Source organism: Pipistrellus kuhlii, unplaced genomic scaffold (assembly GCF_014108245.1).
Source record: "Pipistrellus kuhlii isolate mPipKuh1 unplaced genomic scaffold, mPipKuh1.p scaffold_m20_p_2, whole genome shotgun sequence".
Taxonomy (NCBI): Eukaryota; Metazoa; Chordata; class Mammalia; order Chiroptera; family Vespertilionidae; genus Pipistrellus; species Pipistrellus kuhlii.
This window is the reverse complement of record NW_023425515.1, coordinates 52,898,391-52,919,633: the sequence shown is the minus strand read 5'-3', so window position 1 is coordinate 52,919,633 and position 21,243 is coordinate 52,898,391. Positions and strand designations below refer to the sequence as shown.

The following is a 21,243-nucleotide window of genomic DNA, read 5'->3' as shown; positions in this document are numbered from 1 at the left end:
TGTTTGAATTCGTTCTCACACAACTCCAAGAACCCATAGTGGATGGGTGAACACTTGGGTCCCAGGACCCTTGAAATGCCTGCATCATTCTTTCTACCCCGGAGGTCCATGAGTTACCCTTTAAAATGCTTTTGGTTCTGATAGATTTATTGGTTCTGGTCCTTGTGAACAAGGGGGTTCTGATCAAGGCCCCTGGCAGGCCTGTGGTAACAGGTACACTAAGACATATATGGCACTCTTCCTCCGAGTTGGTGAGTGGGAGAACTGGCTCAGCTACAAATTGTGCCTTGCAGACTGCTAGCACCTGCATCTCAATGGACTGTGTAGGACAGGCAATCTAAGTATTAACTGGAAGTATAACTTTCCATTATACTTTACAGCTTTTGGGGGAGGGGAGAAATAATATGCGTAGTGGGAACATATTCTTCAGGACACAAACTCAGGAGTGGGGTGGGGCTTGGGAAAGTAACATTTTTCCCTTTTCTAAGCTGAGCTTAAGTCCTATCTGCAGCCTCCTTCTACATAGTATAGCAGAGTCTGAGTTTGTTCACTGGGTTCAGTGATTTCCCTATTTTTCCCTGGGGGAGTATGTTGGGGGGGATGGGCCACAATGCTGGGTCATCACCATTGATGCACACCTGGCATCTCCAAAGATGTCCCCCTCACCCCTTATCCTCACTGTGGGGTGTCTCCTGGCTCACCTGCTCCTGGGGTCCAGACCTGCAGCCTGGCTACACAGGGACTCTGAGGCAGCTTCTGGCCTTTTGGCCTGCACCTTCTCTAGGGACAGACCATTCAACTATCCCCTGCCTCAGAGTCTTACCACTCTCTGGACTCAGATCTCTCCAACATATTCTGTTTACCTTCCTCTCTAGCTTCTAGGAGGGCACAGAATCTTTCTAAGGACACCTAGGTGACATCTCTCTCTTCCCTCCTGGGATGGAGGTCTGGTTTATAGACCCCCCTCTAGAATTCTTCTTAGTTTACTCTTTATATTGAATTTTCTTTCAAAACTTAGTGTTTGATTTTTACTAGAGTAGGTGCACAAAAAAATGGTATTTTGTTATTTTCTTTTATTACAAATAACCAGAACTAACAAAGAGAGACTTTCTGTGTTACTCTTTTAGAAACATGGGATTCACAATTTAATATATAATCTGGCATAATTGTATGCCCTGAATCATTTTGAGTATTAGCTTTTGAAATCTAAAGACCAAGCTTTTGGATCACAAAATCCTTTTCTCTTGCAAAGCCTATTTTGAAATCCAAATGTTAAGAACTGACTTCTTTGTTATTTGCATTTTGTTATAACAAACTTACCCTGAGGCAATGACAACATCCATTCTAGATCAAATGAAGATTGGTCAACGGGTAGAAGAAAGTGAGGGGGTGGGGAAGAGGAGAACACATCAGGTTATATCCTCTCCATATGCCAATATAGTATTCATGAACTTGGGGATTTAAATAGATTGCATAAGTTATCCTTGCCAATGTCAAGGTTTTCCTCTATTGAAAGGTATAAGATTTTTCCTTGCTAAGATTATACTATTGTAAATGGGAACATCTTGTGGACCTGAAACTTGAGTTGGATGGGGCAACTTCAACAATCTAAACACACCTGGGGATAGGAGGTAGCAAAATACGTAAGTCACTGAACAGATTTCATTGAAGCCACACATCAAAGAGTTCATCCTTAGACAAGGTCCTTAAAAGAAAAAGTCAATTTAGCTTTATTTATATATTCACTAGGGCCCGATGCATGAAATTCGTGCAAGAGTAGGCCTCCCTTCCCCTGGCTGCTGGCAATGGCTTCCCTCTGGCACCTGGGATCTGGGCTTCCCTCGAGTCCTACTTCATCCGGAAGGAGGACTGGTCTAATTAGCATATTATACTTTTATTATTATAGATACTCAGTTATCAAGTTTCTAAGGTTGGATTGGGGTTAATAAGAGACAGAAAGATAATATTGTATATTGCAAACAGCAAGAAAAACTGTTGATCACATTAGATAACAATGGAGGAATCAGCACAATAATAAATATAACAAGTAGAAGCATTTAAAACATCAAGGCTGCCGAAACCAGTTTGGCTCAGTGGATAGAGTGTCAGCCTGTGGACTAAAGGGTCCCAGGTTTGATTCCGGTCAAGGGCAAGTACATTGGTTGCAGGTACCTCCCCGTTAGGGAGTGTGCAGGAGGCAGCTGGTCGATGTTTCTCTCTCATCGATGTTTCTAGCTCTCTATTCCTCTCCCTTCCTCTCTGTAAAAAATTAATAAAATATATATATATATTTTTTTTTTTTTAAATATATTTTATTGATTTTGTACAGAGAGGAAGGGAGAGAGATACAGAGTTAGAAACATCGATGAGAGAGAGTCATCGATCAGCTGCCTCTTGCACACCCCCTTCCAGGGATATGCCCGCAACCAAGGTACATGCCCTTGACCGGAATCGAACCCGGGACCTTTCAGTCCCCAAGCCGACGCTCTATCCACTGAGCCAAACCAGTCCCGGCTAATAAAATATATTAAAAAAAAAAAGAATCAACCAATGAATGCATACATAAGTGGAATGGCAAATCTCTCTCTCTCAAATCAATAAATAAAATAAAATCCTGTTTCTGTTAAAAAAAAAAAAACATAAAGAAAAAAAATAAAACATCAAGGTTATCTAGGAACTTTAGTGTAAAGATAACATGTCTTAAATTTCACATTTGTTCCTATAACCAGTACTGTAATTGATCAACACCTTAGAGGAAATTCAGAGAAATCTAATCCAAGCAAGATATATTGAATTCATAATCCTATATAATAAAGAGGTAATATCTAAATTGACTATTACTCCAACACACAAGATGACCACACCCATGTGGACACAAGATGACTGTCGGGGAGGGCAGTTGTGGGTGAACAAGCTAGCAGGGGAGGGCAGTTGGGAGGGACCAATCTTGAAAGGGAGGGCAGTTGGAGGCAATCAGGCTTCAGAAGAAGGCAGTTGGGGGTGACCAGACCTGCAGGGGAGGGCAGCTGGGAGGAACCAGGCTAGCAGGGGAGGGCATTTGGGTGGGACCAGGTTGGCAGGGGAGGGCAGTTGGGGGGGGACCAGGCCAGCTGGAGAGGGCAGTTGGGAGCAACCAGGCCAGCTGGAGAGGGCAGTTGGGAGCAACCAGGCCAAAGGGGAGGGAAGTTTGGGGGGACCAGTCCTGCAAGGGAGGACAGTTGGGGGCAACCAGGTGGCAGGGGAGGACAGTTAGGGGTGACCAGGCTGGCAAGGGAGGGCAGTTAAGGGCAATCAGGCCAGCAGGGGAGCAGTTAGGCATTGATCAGCCTGGCAGGCAGGCCAACAGTTGAGAAGCAGCAGTCCTGGTGTGAGAAGGATGTCCACTGCCCATTTAGGCCCGATCACACCAGTGGGATCGGACCTAAACAGGCAATTGGACATCCCTCAAGGGGTCCCAAATTGAGGAGAGGGTGCAGACTGGGCTGAGAGACACACATACACATACCTCTCCCCCTCCTGGGGCACGAATTTTGTGCACTAGGCCTCTAATTTAATTATAAAACATAATAACAATAGTGTGACATGATTTTATGCCCTTAGTCTTTTGTGGGCATTGGCTTTTTATAACTAAAAGCCAAGTTTTTAGATTTCAAAAAAAATTTTTTATGAAGATTATTATGGGCTAATTTGTGCACTTCCCCACCAAACTCAAATGCTGAAGCCCTCAGAACTTTTAAAAACTGTATTTTATTTTTTTCTGCTTTTTCAAAATGTCTAAAATGACTGTGTATTAACTTTAAACCAAGAAATAACATCATAAAATCTACTAGGAGCTTAGGTAAGAGAGTGCACAATGAACTCAGTCATTTTGTCATTCTGACTGTAGTGGAAGGTGTTTAAAAGTGAGTGACAGATGCCAGAGTGCAAGGGTGGAGGAGTGACTGGAGAGTGAGGAAGTAAAGATACAGGTGATGTGAGTGTGAAAATAGAACTGGGTTTGGAGAAAGCTTTTTTTTTTTAGGTGGAGAAACACTTGGATGTAATTATAGGTGGAGGAAGTAGCTCTAGGAGAGGGAGAGGTTATACAAATATAAAAAGAGAGAAAGGCCTGGAGGAAGCTAGAGGGATTGGGTTTGAGGCCACACAGTAAGGAGGTTAGCCTGGCACAGGTAGGGAGGAGGAAAGTTAGGACTCTGATGGGTAAGATTAGGGGAAGGGGGAAGAGAAGTTGATGGCTTCCTATCTGACAGCCCATTTTCTTGGTGATAAATGATCTCAGTTGCTGAGATTGAGGGGGATAGGCTGGAGAAGGGGCTCATGGAGAGTGTGTGTTATCAGCACAGAGGATAAGAAAGGGCATTTAATAGGCCTAAGGAAAATCATTGCTGGTCAGGGATGAGGGCCTGGTCAGGGTTCAGGGCCTGGTCAGGGTTGAGAGAAAATAGGGTTATAGAGACAACTGTGAGTTACTAAAGGAGAGAAATAATATGGTAACAAATGCATTTCAGGAAATTTTTGAAGTGCTGGTATACCAGATGGTGCAAGTGAACTTGGCCAAATTTTAGGGTGACCGGTAATGAGGTTGAAAAAGGGATGGTGAGCAGAGTCTTTTTGAAGGAAGATCATCTAGCCCAGTGGTTGGCAAACTCATTAGTCAACAGAACCAAATATCAACAGTACAACGATTGAAATTTTTTTGAGAGCCAAAATTTTTAAACTTAAACTTCTTCTAATGCCACTTCTTCAAAATAGACTTCCTCAGGCCTTGGTATTTTGTGGAAAAGCCATACTTAAGGGGCCAAAGAGCTGCATGTGGCTCGCGAGCCGCAGTTTGCCAACCACAGATTTAGACTCTTAAAATAAGGGAGATATCATCAGACCACATTTCTCCGTGGCCAGTTAGCAACCTGTGACAGGACAATTGGGGATACTACAGAGAGACTGGACGCCTGGAAGAGATTCTTGGAACTGTTTTGCTTTCTGTTTCTCTCAGTGTCACCCCAGCAAAGGTTCTTCACCCTCTGGATGACAATTGGCTCTGGTTTCCATACTTGTAAGTCACCTCATACTTGTAAGCCCCGGCCAGCTGGCCTCCTCTCCGCAGAGATCTGAGTCCCAGTTTGAGTCCCTTTTCTGAGCTCCCAGAGACACCAGCTCTGACAGGCAGTCTCCAGGCCTGGGCCCCAGCTCAGCAGGACCTCTTCTCTGAGCTTCCAGGTTTTGATAACAGAACCTCTTCCCTTTTCCTGCAGCCCTGAGGATGGTAGCTGCTTCCTGCAATTCTGCTATCTCAGTGTTCCCCCTTTGCCTGTCAGCCCCCAATACCTGCTTAACCAGTTTCTGCAGTTAAATTCTTTTTTTTTTTTTTTTTTTTTTGTGTGTGGAAAATCACTTGAGTGGTTTTTGTTTTCTTGATTAAATCCTTATTATAAGAGTCACGTTATTAGTTGGCTAGGGTTGCTATAACAAATAACCCAACACTGGGTGGTTTAAACAATAAAAGTGTGTTTCATAGTTCTGCAGGAGGTGAGAAGTCTTCAATCAAAGTGTTGGCAGGGTTGGTTCCTTCTGAGAGCCACTAGGGAAAGTCATAAATGGTCTCTTTGCACTGTCTTCTCTCTATGTGCATCTGTCGTCAAATTTCTCCTTTTTATAAGGACACGAGTCATAATAGATCTGAGCCCATCCTAATGACTTCACCTTAACCTGATTGTCTCTGTAAAGATCCTCTCTCCAAATAAGGTCACAGTCTGAGGTACTGGGGTGTTAGGACATCAACATGAATATGGCAGGGATGGTAGAAGACACAATTCAACCTGTAACAATCGCTTTCAGCATAATAAACAGCAATTAGAAAAAAGTGTGTTCAAGTTTTGGTTAGTCCACTTCTAGCTTTATGTCTTTGGGCAAGTAGCTTCATCCCACAAAACTTCAATTTTTATACTATGTGAAATAGTTCTTACTGCAAAAATCAAATTAGATAGGAAAATGAAAAGAAATTCCAATTCTCCTCTCTTTCTTTCTTTGTTCTCTATATTTTCTGGAAGATAAACATGTTGCTCTTTCTTCTATTGCTAATTCTATTATTCTTATCTTGCTTCAATTAAAAAGAAAGAAAGAAAAGAAAAAGAAAGGGAAGGGAAGGAGCGGAGAGGAGAGAAAAAAAAAGGAGAGGAGAGGAGAGGAGAGGAGAGGAGAGGAGAGGAGAGGAGAGAAGAGAAGAGAAGAGAAGAGAAGAGAAGAGAAGAGAAGAGAAGAGAAGAGAAGAGAAGAGAAGAGAAAAGAGTTTGTTCACAACTGACTCTGAGACTTGACTGACAAGGGCTGTGCTGACCACTGGCAATTCACCCTACACTAACAACTCTGCAACCTCACCCAAGTGGTGTCAGTAGGGCTTCCGCTGAGCCCCGCTTGGCTCTCTAACTCATTTCTCTGCTTCCTTTGGCAAGGTCTGGGTGTGCCTCTGTTAGAGACCCCACTTTCCCAAATAAGTCTTGGCCAAGTTTCTGGCTGCTAACCACACCCCTGCCTCTCAGGGAAGAGTGCTTTTCCACACAAGACTTTGTTTAAAAATCCTGGTCCTGGAAGCTCACAAGCTGTGAGTTGCTTAAAAATTAGTGGTTACCTATGAACAGCACAGCTAAATATAGTCATGCAAAATGCAGTATTTTCAAACAGAAGAGCGTTGTTTAAACAAGCATTTGAATAGTTTTCTCCCTTGAAGGGATACAATGAGAGACCTCAGCAAAGCCTGTAGTATATAGTATTTTAAAAAGAAATGGAGTTTTTCGAGTGGTGTGATGGTTAATTGTATATATCAACTTGACTGGGTCACAGGGTGCCCAGATATTTGGTCAAACATTATTCTGGGTGTTTCTGTAAGAGTGCGATTGGCATCTAGGAAACAGAGTTTAGGAATGCCGCTAAACCTTCTACAATGCACAGGACAGCCCCCACAAAGAAGTATCCGGCCCAAAGTGCCGATAATGCCTTGGTCTAGAGTCTAGACTCTAGACACTTTGACTTAGTCATCTCATTTCTGTTCACGGCATCAACCACCTTCCCTCACGCCAGCCCAGAACCGCCATCTGAGTGTCTGCCTTAGACCACCAACATCGTAGGAGGTATCTTTACCTAGAGGTCTCAAAGGCCCAACATGTCAAAAACTCACCTTCATTCCCAATCATTCAGCGAACATAAACAAACACTTACTATGTGACGGGCACTGTACTGGTGATGAAAATACAGGCACAAAGAAGACAGAGTCTCTGCTATCTAAAAAACTGATTTGTGGTGGATCCAAGCAGCCACACAGGCAACTACAATATCGAGTGGGAAGTGGGCACAGAAGACAGGTTTTCAGAACATGCAACTAGAAATACGCCATAGGAATGGAACTCTTCTTTATATCAATTAGCTGATAGTAAAATTGGTTTCCTTCTATGTCTTTTCACTTAAAGTCGAAGTTTCCAAGAACCTTTTGATGACGTTAAGTGAGATCTTATTGTACATGTATGTGTTCATTGCATATGTGATCATGCGTTGTCACACTGTCATTTCAGGGCCAGCCTGAACTTTCCTCCAGGGCTCGTAGCAAGTGCTCTGAGGGAATACACATGTAGAGCTGGGCAGTATGGTTCATTTCCATGCAAAAAAAACAAAAGTATCATCCCATCAAAGGAGGAGAAGGAATTCACAAATAATTGATGTTTATTAGAGGTGAGCGTGAGCGACAGCTTAGCTGCTCTGTCAGAGCATAAGTGGGTAATTGCTAGCCTCAAGGGACATTGCCACGGAAAAACCTCCTCCATGTCACCTGTCCAAATTATTTCTCCAGTTGGCCATGCCCATGAGCTCACTGGCCCGTTAAAAGACCTGGGTTCAGTACTCTGAGCCTCACCCTGTAACTGCCTTTCCTGTAGCACCCCTGCTCCCTCACACCTACCAAGGTCAGCTCTCCATTCCTTGCAATCCTCCCATTACCCACACCTGGGACTCCTAATAGTATTCCATCAAATTTCAGAGCCAGAGGCAGCTTGCAGAGCATAATATCCAACTTCATTTTACAGCTGAGGAAACACAATTTACCATGGAGAGCTGATGGAGGAAGCCATTATCTGTTATGCGGGCTGAGGGACAGCCTGGCTGCACTCAGAGAGGTCATGAAGCACAGAGGTGCTCAGAAAAGAGCAGGGGTCAGAGACTGCAAAAGAGGATCCCCAGGTTGCCTGGTTTCATCTGTTCTTGAGGTTCATCTGTATTCCCACCTTCACGCTCCACGAGTCTTCCCGGGACCCTAATTACAATTTCCCTTTTCTGCTGATGCTAGCTAAAGTCAGTTTCCAATATATACGTGGCTCTTGCTTCACACACACAATAAATCAGAATTCACACATGCAAATTCACAGTGTTGGAGGGGAGCTCTATGAATACCCTGGGCCCCCAGGAAGATAGACAAGTGGGTCTTAGAACAAATGAAGTGTGAAACATTTCCTGGAGCAAAAATGGCAAAACTGAAACTGTCTTACTTAGGGCACATGGAGAGAAGGCAGGGTTCTTTGGAAAAACCAACAACGCTGGGATAAAATAGAAGGCAGCAGGAGAAGAGAAAGAACAAATATGGATTGACTCCATAAAAGAAGCCATAGGCACCATGGTATGCTAGCTTAGTTGGTTGGAGTGTTGCCCTGTACACCAAAAGTTTGCGGGTTCGATTCCCCATCAGGCCACATATTTAGATTGTGGGTTTATTCCCTGGTCGGGGCACATACAGGAGCCAACTATTGATGTTTCTCTCTCACATGAATGTTTTCTTTCTCTCTTTCCTCTCTCTCTAAAATCAATAACAAAACATATAATCAGGTGAGGATTAAAAAAAAAAAGCCATAGGCCTGAATCTATAGGAGCTGAACAGGATAGTTGAGGACAGAGCATGTGGACATTGCTCCTTCAGATAGTCTCCAGAGCTGGAGCTGACTCACAAAACCACCTGGAATAGAAAGGGTGACTCTCCAGCTGAAACTAAGTCCTGGCCTATGCATTTCTCAGGGCTGCTGTAAAAAAAAAAAAGCCCACAAATGTGGTGTCTTAAAACAACAGTCATGTATTGTCTCACTGGTCTGGAGGCCAGAAGTCTAAAATCAGTATTACTGGGCGGAAATCAAGGTGTCAGCAGGGCCATGCTCCTCCCAGAGGCTCCAGGAGAGAATCTGTTTCTTGTCTCTTCCTCTCCTCATGGCTGCGTCATTCCTTGATCTCAGGTCTCTGCAATCTCTGCCCTTGGTGTCACGTAGCCTTCTCATCTTCTGCCTGTGCCCCCAATCTCTCTGCTCGTATAAGGACACTTGTGATTATATTGGAGGCCTGCCAGTTAACCCAGGATAATAGCCCATCTCAAGATATTTAATATAATCCTGTCTGCAAAGAATCCTTGCTATATAAGCTACCATTCGCAGATTCCAGGGATTAGGCTGTAAATAGCTTTCAGGGGTGGGGGAAGGAAGGAGCTGATTGAGCCTACCACATTTGGGATAAACAAAATGCCAAATTTAAAAGGGTATTACTGGCAATGAAATAGTGAAGAAGAGTAGAATCAATGAGTGTTTGCAACACCGGGCTGAATAAGAGGCATTATTCTAGACCCAAAGAACACCAGGTCTGGCTCTCACAGTTGGCATATTCCTATGTTGTTGTGGTCCACCCCTTGTTCTGGATGCTACCTGAGGGATCATAAGGAATTTTTCTGATAATTTGGCTGCTTATGTAGATTAACCCACGGTGACAGAATACGCTGATTTGCACACCAAAGTATTTGTTTTGTTGGATCATTACATTCTCATCGTAAATGTAAAAATCAGAATTCTGTTTTATTGTCCATTAGTTTTTATGAGTTTAGGTAACACATCAGGCTCTGAAATGAGGTCTGTCCATTTTACAAGCTCAGATATATAATTTGCCAGCACAGTAATAGTGAATCCATCCATGAAGAGGCAATCAAACTGAGTTATGATCTCTGGGTCCTAATTTCAAACTCTAAAGGAAGGAATGTAATTAGTTAAACTGGAGTCCATTTCCTACCCTAGAGCAATGGACTGTGGCCAGGGAACGAGTCCCCTTTGAGTGGGCGGTGCTTGTTTGATATTCATTTGGGAGGGACAGGTCGGTGTTCTCACAAGATGGAGAATATGGCAAACAAAGGACATAATATTAAGCGCAGGCTGTGTTGTCCTTAATTCCCAGAAGACATTCTGTTTCCAAACATCCCTTGTGCCACCTACTATGTCTTCATAATTATGTTTTTGTGTGTAGTTTCAGGAATCGCAGTAAAACTACAGTTTCTCCTTCATCCAATGCATTCGTCTCTCTCCTGCCAAATTGATCTCTATAAAATACCTTTGATTTATTATCTATCATGACTATTACTCATATACTAACTGTGTACTTACTTCTGTATCTCCTGCATTTTATTAATTAATATATTTTAAGTCAACTCACTCTATAATTGAATACACTAATTTAAAAAATAAACTCTTTCTCCTATAAGTAAAAAACTGATATCACTTTCCTTAGGGGTGTCGAACTCAATCAGAGAAGGGGCCAAAATCTAAAATCCAGCCTAAATCGAGGGCCGAGTGGTTTACTGAACAGTCATAAACTGTCATTGTGATGGAAATGCAGCGGAGTGCAGTGATGACAGTGCGGTGCGGGCCACATTGCAAGGCCTGGCAGGACGGATTTGGCCCGCGGGCCTTGTATGATAGAAGATAATTATTCAATAAATGTAGCAGCGTATTGGAGTGTGGTTTCCAACCATGGTTTTGACTGAGGCTCCAAATACAAGATACAACATGCAATATGCCTATAACAGAAACTAGTGTAAGATGGACTCCTCACATGCAAGTTCACAAAGCAAATTGTGGAGAACTGGTTCCATGGTGCTTGCACCCCTTAGCCAGAGCAATGATATTTATAATGAGTCAGCCCGTGGAGGGAGAGGTTTCGTGGAGGGTCTCTTAGGAGGGATCTGATGATATGCTAGAGGCCCAAGGGAGGCCTCAGACCCATGTGACAAGCTTCCTTGGGATCACATGGGGAGCTAAGGAAAGTGTTCCCTGCAATTGGGATCCCTGCAGTTGGGATAGAGAGGATATGCAATGGCAAGTGACTCCCACTTAAGAAAGGGTGGAAGTGGCTGTGTTGGGATTGGACTACATACCAAGAGTTTTGGGGATAAAGGAGGGGTGACTGTTTCCTGTAGGCCAGATGTGGGCCACTTGGGAGAAAGGGAACTGGCTTCTGGTCAGAGCATCTTGGGTCCTTCCCACTGAGTGGCCGAGAAAGTCCAGCAGGAAGCTTCCTAAGGGCTGTGGAAGAGTCGTCAGTTGCCCTTCCACAGGGAGTGAGAGCGTCCAGGCACGAGGGAGTCAAGTTTGACCTATTGGCCCACAAGGATCTCAGCCACCAACCAGGAAATACTATCCTTACACCTTTACTCCTCTCCTTTTCTAACACAAAGAAGTAAAACAACAGTTAACAAGTGAAGGAAAATGTGAATGGAGAGATCAGGAGCCAACACACTCCCTTTCTGGAAGGCAGGCAGTGATCAAGCAGAGGCCTTGCTCAGGAGAGGACAGGGATATTGAAGGGGGGGACTAGTATCTAATATTTGTCATTCAAATGACCAAACTAAGACTGTGTACAAGGCACTAACTCAGCAAATGTTGATTGATTGAGATTGATTGGTGTGGATAGTGAAGTCAAATTTAAAACCCCTGGATTCTAGACCTAATGCACAATAATTTGCTATGTGACTCTGAGCAAGTCACTCCCTTCTCTGGGCCTTATAGATACTAATAATTAAATAAAAGCAATAAGGGCTGGAAGGGTGTAAAAGCTGTTGGTGTATTTAAGTTTCAGGTGTATAACATAGTGATTAGACATTTATATACCTTATGAAGTAATCACCATGATAAGTCTAGTACCAATCTGAAATCATATATAGTTATTGTAATGTTATTGACTATATTCTCTATGCTATTCTTTATAGTCCTGTGACTATTTTTGTAACGGCTAATTTGTACTTCTTTTTTTTTTTTTAAATATATTTTATTGATTTTTTACAGAGAGGGACGGAGAGGGATAGAGAGTTAGAAACATCAATGAGAGAGAAACATCAATCAGCTGCCTCTTGCACACCCCCTACTGGGGATGTGCCAGCAACCAAGTTACATGCCCTTGACTGGAATTGAACCTGGGACCTTTCAGTCTGCAGGCCAACACTCTATCCACTGAGCCAAACCGGTTTCAGCTAATTTGTACTTCTTAATTCCTTCACCTTTCCACCCATCTTTCAACCTTCTCCCAACTAGCAATCATCAATTTGTTCTCTGTTTGTTTTGTTTATTCATTTATTTTACTTTTTAGATTTCATATATAAGTGAATTCATATGGTATTTATCCTCCTTTGTCTTTCCCTTAGTGTAATACTCTCTAGGTCCACCCATGTTGTCGCAAATGGCAAGATTTCATTCTTTTTTAGGGCTGAATATACGTACCACATATACTTTATCCAGTTGTCTATCAATGGACACCTTGGTTGCCTCCATATCTCGGCTGTTGTAAATAACTCTGCAATGAACATAGATGTGCATATATATTTTTTAAATTTGAGTGTTGTATTTCTTCTGATAAATTCCCAGAAGTGGAATTACTGGGTCATTAGGCAGTTCCATTTTTACTTTCTTACTATATATCTTAATTGATTTCAGGGAGGAAGGGAGAGGGAGAGATAGAAACATTACATTAATGATGAGAGAAAATCATTGATTAGCTGCTTCCTGCCCATGCCACACTGGAAATTGAGCCCACAACCTGGGCATTTGCCCTGATGGAAAATTGAATTGAACGGTGACCTCCTGGTTCATAGGTCAACACTCATCCCTGAGCCACACTGGCTGGGCAAGTTCTTTATATGTTTTGAAAGTTAACCCTTTATTGGATGTATCACTAGAAACATTTATGCTTGCTATCTCCTCCTGGAGGATTGACTCTTATTATTATACTAGAAGCTCAGTGCACAAATTCATGCACAGGTGGTGTCCCTTGGCCTAGCCAGCAATTGGGGCCATGGGAGTGTCTTGCCTAGTTCCAATTAGGCCACAGGAGGTTCCAACCAGGGTGATTGGGGTTGGGGGTGGGGGAGAGTAGGGGCTATGGGTGGTCCTGATGGGGAAATCAGGGCTAGTCAGCTAGGGGGAGGGGCCGCAGAAAGTTGGCTGTAGGAGCCCACTGACCACCAGGGTGAAGCTCCTGCATTGAGCAACTGCCCCCTAGTGGTCAGTGCATGTCATAGTGACTGGTTGACCAGTCATTCGGTGGTAACAGTTGTTTAGGCATTTATATATATATATATATATATATATATATATATATATATATATATATATATATATATATATAATGTTCCTCTCTATCTCTGGTAAGTTTCTTTGCTCTGAAATCTGCTTTTTTTGTTATTAATATAGTAATTTCTGCTTTTTTTGGTTTAATATTTGTTTGAGATATCTTTTTCTTTCAACCTGCCCATATTGTCATATTTGAAATGAGACTCTTATAGACACCATAGATCATTGGGTCATGTTTTTCAATTCAACCTACCGATTTTCCTCTTTTAATTGTTGTATTTTGGCCATTTGCATTTAATGTCGTTATTAATATATTAGGGCCTAAATCTTCCTTTTAACTTTAATTTTTTATTAATGATAATAAGTATTATTATATCAAGTAAAATTATGTATAAAGATAAGAATTTTAGTCATTTTTTTCCAGAAGTTTTGATTGACTTACAAGTAAACAAGGAACTAAAATCTATATAGTCTTAGAACAAAAATTTCTATTTAGTTGTTTGCTCTTCTGTATTTATAACCTGTGCCTTTTACTTATTTATTTTTTAACTTTATTTTTATTGTTCACACTATTACATATGTCCCCATCACCCCCCACACACACACTTTGCCCACCTCCACCCAACCCCCATTCCCACTGGCCATCACCATATTGTGTCTATAGGTTATGAATGTATGTTCTTTGGCTGATCCCTTCACCTTCTATCAATAACTTTTGCCTTTTTAAATGGACATCAAAGCATTAATGCTCATGCAAATACTTAAGCAATAAAGAAGTTCCATTATGCAGAATCTATAATGTATGGCAAACAGGAACTTGCTACTAAGTAAAATATGCTGCCAGGATTCATTAAAAGCAAAACCCTGAGAGTTGTGTTGACTTATAAAAAGGAACAAGGAACAATCTGGGATACATAATGTATTTCATAAAGAAGATTATAGTGAGACATGGTATCTCAGAGGCAAATTACACTTCACTATAAGTTAGAGTACTGTTATGAGCATCTTCTTAATCAACACTTTAAAAGAATCAAATAGTTCTTAACTACTTAATTGCAAATCCTAATCAACTGCAAAATCTTTCCTATAGTCAGAGCCTAGTGAGAACCATAGAAAAGGGCAGAAACACCCAGCTGTTAGCATTTAAAAACATGTTTCATCTAAGCAGAGGAGATGAGTTGTAACTTATCATCTTGTGAAAAAAGGAAAACCTTTCAAAGTCAATAAGGTGGCTAGGATCTGGCACTCGTTTCTGTTTCAGCAAAATTCTCCCTGACCAGTCCTCTAGCATTAATGATGTCTCAGGGCAGGTGGGTCTAAACACTTTCTCCAATTCTTCTATGATGGTCAGCAGCTCAGCATGTTGTTTTGGGGCACCTGGCTGCCCCCAGTTCCCTGGGTATAGCCTAGTGATAGTGGCCCAGACTCACTCAGCAGCTGTAGTACTGTGAGGACATTGCCATGAAAGAAAAAGGTGAGCCCTAGCCGGTTCGGCTCAGTGGCTGGAGCGTCAGCCTGTGGACCACAGGGTCCCAGGTTCGATTCTGGTCAAGGGCACTTATCTCAGTTGCAGGCTCCTCTCCAACCTGGGCCCTGGTTAGAGCACGTACAGGAGGCAACCACTGAAGTGTTTGTCTCACATCACTATTCTCTCTGTCTTTCCCTCTCTCTTCCACTCTCTCTGAAAATCAATGGAAAAATATCCTCAGGCGAGGATTAAGAAAAACAAAAAAACAAAAACACAAAAAAAAGAATTTGAATAAAAACTATGGCCTTCATTTAAAAGACAAAAAAAGTAAAAGGTGAGTGGATACTGGTAGTCTTGTGCGCAATCAAGCTCAGTTGTAAGGCTTGCCTCTTCTCCTCTCTGCCAGTGGCGGATGGTGACATGATGCAGACAAGAGTGAGGCATGGCAAGACCTGGCCAATGGGCAGATGGCTGTGGTGGCTTAGTGCTGGCTTAGTCCTGATATTTTTCTGCTGGTCTGCATACTCATCTGTGCCCTGCTTAAGCTCCTGAGCACTAAATATTTTCATTTTATTTTTTGTTTTCTGTTTTTATTTTTCTGTTCTTTTGTTTCTTGCTTTCCTGCGGGTTACTTGAATATTTTTTAGATTTTTCCTTTATTTGTGATGTTTTCGAGTGTATATATTTGCATGGCTATTTTAGTAGTTGCTCTAAATAATACATTATATATACTTAACTGTCAGTCTTTTGATGTTATTTTCCAGTTTAGGTAATGTTAGAGAAGGCTTATTTCTCTTTATATACTTTTACCCTCTCCCATTTATAATACAATTGTCTTAAATATTTTACATTTAGAACCACATCAGACAGTGTTAGAAACTTATCTTTAATTGTCAAATATAATTTGAAAACTCAAGAGGACAAGAAAATTTACCCATAATTTTGCTTCCTGCAACTCTTCTTTGCTGATGTTCCAAGGTTCCATTTTTTATTATTTTCTTTCTGCTTAGAGAGCTTCATTTAGCCATTCTTACAGTGTAGCTACTGTGACAAACTCTTTTAGGTTTTTTTTTTTTTCACTTGAGAATGTCTTGACCTCCTCGTCATTCCTGAAGAATATTTTTTGTTGGGTATAGGAATCTGGATCAAAGATCTTTTCTTCCAGCACTTGAAAAATATCGTGCCACTTCCTTTTGCCATTCATAATTTCTGATGAGAAATATACCATCATACAAATTATTTCTTCACTATTAGGAAGGTGTTATTTTTCTTTGTCTTTCAAGAATTTTTTTTTGTCTTTAGTTTTCAGAAGGTTAATTATGTGTCCTGGCATGAGTTTTTGTGTGTTTTTTTTGTTTGTTTTTTTTAATTCTTAAATTCTGTTTGGGATTTGCTAAACTACTTGATTCTGGAAGTATATAACTTCTTGCCAAATTTAGAATTTTTAAATAATTTTTCACTTTCACCCTTTTTCTCTTCTTCGAGGACTCTGATGACACAATTGTTAGATCTTTTGTTATGATCCCACAAGTCTGAGGTGTTCATTTTTTTTTTCAGTCTACTTTTTCTCTGTTGTTTAGATTGGGCAATTTCTATTATTAATTGTACTATTTCCTCTATCTTCTCTATTCTACTGTTGACTAAGATTTTAATTTTGGTTTTTGTATTTTCAGATCTAAACTTTGTATTTGTTTCTTTTTTAGTTCATAGCATTACAGGCCTACCTCAAAAATACAAGAAAAACTGGTAATAAACCATCTAACTCTGCAACTTGAAGAATTAGAAAGAGAGCAACAAGAAAAGCCCAAAGTGAGCAGAAGGAAGGAAATAATAAAGACCAGAGAAAAAAATAAATGACATAGAGAAAAAAACTACAACACAAAAATCAATGAAACCAAGAGCTGGTTCTTTGAAAGGATACTAAAAAAGGTTGATGTACCTCTAGACAGGCTCACCAAGAAGCAAAAAGAGAGGGCCCAAAAAACAAAATCATTAACAAAAAAGGTGAAATAACAACAGACCCCTTAGAAATATAAAGAATAGTAAAAAACAAAACAAAAAAACAACTATGAACAACTCTATTCCAACAAATTGGTCAACCTAGAAGAAATGTACATATTCCTAGAAAAATATAACCTTCCAAAACTCAACTAGGAGGAATAAAAAAATATGAATAGGTTGATATCTATGGAGGAAATTGAAGAAGTAATCAAAAACTTTCAACAAACAAAAGCCCTGGACCAGATGGCTTCACAGTGGAGTTTTATCAAACATTCAAAAAAGAAATAAAACCTATTCTCCTCAGACTTACCAAAAAATTCAAGAGGAAGGAATACTTCCAAGCTCTTTCTACAAAGCCAAGATTAAGAATTCCAAAGCCAGATGAAGACAATACAAAGAGAATTACAGGCCAATATCTTCCATGAACCTAGACACCAAAATTCTCAACAAAATTCTAGCAAATAAAATCCAGCATTACATTAGAAAGATCATACACCATCCAAATAGGATTTATTCTGGGAAAGCAAGGATGATACAATATCAGCAAATCAATAAACATGATACACCACATAAACAAACTGAGAGATAAAAACCATTGACCATATCCATTGATGCAAAAAAAAGCATTTGTCAAAATCCAACACCCTTTCTCAACAAAAACTCTCAGCAAGGTGGGAATAAAAGGATCATACCTCAATATAATAAAAGCCATATATGACAAACCAACAGCCAGCATTATACTCAATGGACAAAAACTAAAACAATTTCCCCTAAGAACAGGAACAAGATAGGGATGCCCATTCTCATGACTCCTGTTCCACATAGTACTGGTAGTACTAGCCATTATGATCAGACAAGAAGAAGGAAAAAAAGGCATCCAAATTTAAAAAGAAGAAGTAAAACTGTCCTTATTTGCAGATAACATAATATTGTACCTAGAAAACCCGAAGACTCCATAAAAAAACTAGCAGATTTAATAAATGAATTCAGCAATGTAGCAGGATACAAAATTAAGACCCAGAAGTCTATGGCTTTTCTATATACCAATGATGAACTCACAGAAAGATAAACTAAAAAAGCAATCCCATTTACCATTGCAACAAAAAAAAGTAAGATACCTAGGAGTAAATTTAGATACCAAGGAGAACAATGTTGGAGGGATCACAACACCAGATATCAAACTATACTACAAAACTACTGTTCTCAAAACTGTCTGGTACTTGCACAAGAACAGACATATAGTTCAATGGAATAGAACAGAGAACCCAGAAATTGACATAAGCCATTATGTTAAATTAATATTTGACAAAGGAGGCAAGAGCATACAATGGAGTCAAGACAGTCTCTTTAATAAATGGTGTTGGGAAAATTGGACATATACTTGCAAAAAAATGAAACTAGACTACCAACTTATAACATACACAAAAATAAACTTAAAGTAGATAAAGGACTTAAATGTAAGTTGGAAAACTAAAAATCTTAGAAGAAGCCACAGACAACAAAACAGCAGGCATTTGTCATAGCAATATATTTATAGATATAGCTCCTAGGGCAATGGAAACTAAGGAGAAAATAAACAAATGGAACTACATCAAAATAAAAAGCTTCTTCACAGCAAAAGAAACTATCAACAAAACAACAAGAAAGCCCACTGCATGGGAGAACATATTTACCAATGTTATCACCAATAAGGGTTTAATCTCCAACATTTACAGAGAACTCATACAATTTAAAAAAGGAAAGATAAACAATCCAATCAAAAAATGGGCAAAGGACCTAAATAGACACTTTTAGAAAGAGGATATATAGAAATCCAAGAGACATAAGAAAACATGCTCAAAGTAACTAATCATCCAAGAGTTGCACATCAAAACAACAATGAGGTACCATCTCACACCTGCCAGAATGGCTATCATCAAGAAATCAATACAAGAGAAGTGCTGGTGACGAGGTGGAGAAAAGGGAACCCTCCTTCACTGCTGGTGGGAATGCAGACTGATGCAGCCACTGTGGAAAACAGTATGGTGTTTCCTCAAAAAATTAAAAATGGAACTGCCATTTGACCCAGTAATACCACTTCTAGGAATATATCCCAAGAAAACAGAAACACCAATCAGAAAAGATATATGCACTCCTATGTTCATAGCAGCACAATTTACAATAGATTTGGTAACAGCCTAAATGCCCATCAGCAGATGAGTGGATTAGAAAACTGTGGTACATCTACACAATGGAATACTACGCTGCTGTAAAAAAGAAGGAATTCTTACCATTTGCAATGGCATGGATGGACCTGGAGAGCATTATGGTAAGTGAAATAAGCCAGGCAGTGAAAGAAAAACACCACATGATCTCACTCATTTGTGGAATATAAAGAACATTATAAACTGATGAACAGAATAGATACAGAGGCAAAGAAGCATCGAACAGACTGTCAAACTACAGCGGGAAGGCTGGAGAGGGTTAGGGTGGAGTAAGAGATCAACCAAAGGACTTGTATGAATGCATATAAGCATAACCAATGGACACAAGACACTGGGGGTGGGGGAGAGGGGGGAGATGGTGAGGATATGTGCTCTCAGGTAGGGGAGGCCTGGGGGAGGTCAATGAGGGTGGGGGGAAAGGATACATATGTACTACTACTTGTAATACTTTAAACAATAAAATAAAAATTAAGAAAAATAAGTAAACAGAGAACTACAGAGGCTAAATAACTTGCCTAATCTAATAATTGCAGAGCGCACATTCAAACCCCAATTTGTCAGTTATGAAAATCTGTTTTGCAGGAAGAAGGTGGGTCTTGGAAGAAATTGCATTAGAGATGCTTGGTAACTCCTTGAGGTGGCCGTAGAGGATTGATAGATGTGGCTGGACTACACTGCTTTGCTCAGTCTCTCCCATTTTCACAATTGTGCTGTGCTTTGTGCCAGAGTCTACAGCCTTCTCCTCCCAGGATGAACTTCAAGGTAAAAGCCTGGGCAGGGTTCTTCTTTCCTCTCAGATCTGAAGGGAGTTGGCCAAGTCTCCTCTTCCTGAGTGTACAAGACTAAGAGAGACGGGAGGGGGCCTCCAGCCCAGAATCCCATTGCCAAGAACATCTCAGGGTGGAGAGACCTTTGGAACATTTTTTCCACTCTGCATCAGACAGGGTAGAATTGATTAGCATTTAATTGGTTTCAGCTGTTCATAACATATTGCATAGAAAACTTTGATGTACTTTGCTAAATTCAATATTCCTGATGGTTAACAGGCTGAAAGCCAAAAATACCCCTGAAGAAACACCAGAAATCAGTGCTTTGGATCACACTTAGTTCTTTGCTGTTGTTCACCCATTTGGAATGCTCCTGGAATGCTAACTACTTTGAATTGGGATGAGAAAAGAAACAAATTGGGTAGACAGCTTCCCAGAAACCAAAGTATCTAGATTGCAGCTCCAGATTTCCCTGTGTAGCCATGTGATTTTGATAAACCTCTTCACCTCTCTGAACTGCATTCAGGGTCCTAATCCAGAAAATGAGGAAAATGAGCTCAGTGATGTCAAAAGTTGCTTCCATCTTTCAAAATTCTCTAAATTATTTTCCTTATTCTGATGCTTCAGTACAATTCTGTTAAAACAGCAATACATTGCTCTCTGATCAAGAAATATACAGAATAGTGGTGGCAGATTGTATGTTGTAACTCAGTGAGGAAAAGGGTTGAGAGAACATGTAGGCGATGGTTTAATCAATATGCATTTTAGTCTCCAAAGGTCAGAGGACAAGCGAGGGACTGGGGAAATCATGGACTGTTTCACTGTGTGTTCTTGGGCAAGGACACTTCTGCCCTGACCCTTCATGTCTACCTTTACCTGTTACTGCAAAAATCTTGGTCAGAAAGTAGTCTGCAAATTGTGTGTATCAGACACTGAGAGCCACAGAGTGAGTGCAACTATAGTAACTGCTCTTTCTCAATATTCTGTCCTATTCCTCCTTGCAGTTGCTTAAATTGCTCATTCTTCAACTTTCTTGTTGCCTTTCTTCTCCCTTGCTACTTCTCTCTTGCTGAGTCCTTTATAGTTCCTTTCCTAGTGCTCATGGGTGACTGTGTGGCCCCTAGAATAGTGAGAAGCTTAGCAGGACCTGAGATGGAGCCTTCTAAAGTCCTGCATGCCACCATTTGGCTTTATATAGTCCCCAGCAGTCCTTGGTCCCTTATCACCAAATTGACCAACTTGCAGGCTTAACTGCAAGGCCTAGAGAATTTCTGACCTCTCTCCAGCACTCCCAGGGCTGCTAGGATGAATGTGGACTTACTTAAGCTTGAGAAAAGAGAGACATTGACTGCCTTCTCCAACACCTAAAGCCAAAGATTCCCCTTATGTGTTCCTCACCC

General features: G+C 40.8%; 1 pseudogene; it reads right to left on the bottom strand.

Annotated features, from left to right (window-relative positions):
- Positions 1 to 14,635: 14,635 nt before the first annotated feature.
- Positions 14,636 to 14,866, bottom strand: LOC118724702 (annotated as a pseudogene).
- Between the last annotated feature and the right edge of the window lie 6,377 nt (positions 14,867 to 21,243).